Genomic DNA, 2962 nt, shown 5'->3' on the forward strand with positions numbered 1-2962 from the left:
TTCACAGCAACATCATGTAGATGCACTTCTTGGAACCTATTGTGCAGTCACACAACCACGGGTGCACATGGACTCTCGCTCAAACACAGGTGTGGGGAAACTATGCAACCACCAACTTTCATTTTAGTCTTGCTGATCTCAATGGAAGTAGGTCAACTTAAATGTATGAATCCAGCAATAGATAAAACACTACCCAAATAATGTTTGTATATGGGGCCTCCCGAGTGGTGCAGCAGTTTAAGGCACTGCATCACTGTGCTACAGGCGTCACTACAGATCCGGGTTTGATCCTGGGCTGTGTCGCAGCCGGCTGAGACCAGGAGACCCATGAGGCGCTGCACAATTGCGCCAGAATCGTCCGGGGTAAGGGAGGGTTTGGCTGGCTGGGATGTCCTTGTCCCATCGCGCACTAGCGACTTCTCTGGGCGCATGCACGCTGACTTCAGTCGCCAGCTGTACGATGTTTCCTCCAACACATTGGTGTGGCTGGCTTCCTGGTTAAGCAAGCAGTGTGTCAAGAAGCAGTGCGGCTTGGCGGGGTCGTGTTTCGGAGGATGCATTGCTCTCAACCCCTGCCTCTCCCGAGTTCGTAAAGGAGTTGCAGTGATGGGAAAAGACTAACTACCATATGGATATCAAATCAAATTTTATTTGTCACATGCGCTGAATACAAATGGTGAAATGCTTACTTACAAGCCCTTAACCAACAATCCAGTTTTAAGAATAATACCTAGAAACAAATAAAAGTAACAAATAATTCAACAGCAGCGGTAAACAGCAGCAGTAAAATAACAATAGCAAGGCTATATACAGGGGGGTACCGGTACAGAGTCAATGTGCGGGGACACTGGTTACTCGAGGTAATGCAGGTAATATGGACATGTAGGGAGAGTTATTAAAGTGACTATGCATAGATAACAAACAGAGTAGCAACAACATAAAAGAGGGTGGGGCAATGCAAATACTGTAGTCTGGGTAGCCATTTGATTTAATGTTCAGGAGTCTTATGGCTTGGGGGTAGAAGCTGTTTAGAAGCCTCTTGGATCTAGACTTGGTGCTCCGGTACACCTTGCCGTGCGGTAGCAGAGAAAACAGTCTATGACTATGGTGGCTAGAGTCTGACCATTTTTAGGGCTTTCCTCTGACACCACCTGGTATAGAGGTCCTCCTTTTCCTGTAGTCCACAATCATCTCCTTAATATTGTTCACGTTGAGGGAGAGGTTGTTGTCCTGGCACCACATGACCAGGTCTCTGACCTCCTCCTTGTAGGCTGTCTAGTCGTTGTCGGTGATCAGGCCTACCACTGTTTTGTCATTGACAAACTTAATGATAGTGTTGGAGTCGTGCCTGGCCATGCAGTCATGAGTGAACAGGGAGTATAGGAGGGGACTGAGCACGCACCCCTGAGGGGCCCCTGTGTTGAGGATCAACGTGGCGGGTGTGTTGTTACCTACCCTTACCACCTGGGGGCAGCCCATCAGGAAGTCCAGGAACCAGTTGCAGAGGGAGGTATTTAGTCCCAGGGTCCTTAGCTTAGTGATGAGCTTTGAGGGCACTATGGTGTTGAATGCTGATCTGTAGTCAATGAATAGCATTCTCACATAGGTGTTCCTTTTGTCCAGGTGTGAAACGGCTGTGTGGAGTGCAATCAAGATTGCATCATCTGTGGATCTGTTGGGGCGGTATGCAAATTGAAGTGAGTCTAGGGTTTCTGGGATAATGGTTTTGATGTGAGCCATGACAAGACTTTCAAAAAACTTCATGGCTACAGACGTGAGTGCTATGGGTCGGTTGTCATGTATGCAGGTAAAGGAAGACCCCCATGAAATGGACAAAAATGAATGGCAACTTATTGCAACTGGGTCAAACATATACACAATCGCAAATACCACTCAAATGGATGGCAATTCATCCAAACTTTATGGCAAGTGACATATGGAAAATGCCAAGTGTCATACAACAAAAATCCCAAAGATGGTGAGCGTGCTCCACCGTAGATTTTCATATTGCAAATGGACACAAAGTCAAGACCAAGGGTCAAATTGTGAACATTTTAAACAAAAATCAAAAATACAACCCCCTCTAAAAAGTGCTTTCTGGACCGTTTTTCGAAGAAAAAATAAAGATTATGTCAATTATACATATATAACAACCATATGAACATACCTATGTCTTATATTATTGAGTATGTCCATAAGGCCTATGTTTTGTTCATTTGCAATATATGATCATAGGAAGTCAAAAGTCAGTGAACCATGGCCAAATGGCATAAGAAATGTCCAAATGCCATACATAAGTATTGAAAGTACCAAATCAGGATGTTATGTCCATTTGCAATATATGATCATAGGAAGTCGGCTTCCGAACCCAAAAGTCAGTGAACCATGTCCAAATGGCATTTATACTGACCAAATGATATATATCACTACGTTAAGCCCTGAATCAACCTAGAAGGTCTATTTGTCATTTTTTATCATAGGAAGTGATAGGAAGTAATAATTTGGTGCAATGAGAGGGAAGTGGGACTCTGTCGTTGGCACTCCAATGCCGGTCTGGTCAGCAGGGAAATAACCGTAGAAACCTTGGACCTCAAGGTGGTGGGAGCTCCATCTGATGGGCAAAATAGAGGAAGCACTGGAGTAAGAAGCCACAGCATTTAGACCGAGTTCCGTCATATTTGTCCGACAATCAGGCATCGCTGACCTGGCGGACTGCTGGATGGGCTGGGGTGCTAGCTCGTTGGGTCGACTCGTAGAGAATCCTTCACTAGTTTGAGGTGATGCCCCTTGGGTAATGTCGAGGCGTTGAAGAACGCTGAGGACCTCATCCATAGCTGTCCCCGGTTGGCCAGCTGGTCGTGGTGTTGGCGAAGTAGGTGTCCCTGTTCACCGACCATCAGGGAGATGTCTTGATTACCTGCTGCTTCCATTTGTAGAGGCAGTATTCTGTAACGGAAACACA

Source organism: Salmo trutta, chromosome 20 (assembly GCF_901001165.1).
Source record: "Salmo trutta chromosome 20, fSalTru1.1, whole genome shotgun sequence".
Taxonomy (NCBI): Eukaryota; Metazoa; Chordata; class Actinopteri; order Salmoniformes; family Salmonidae; genus Salmo; species Salmo trutta.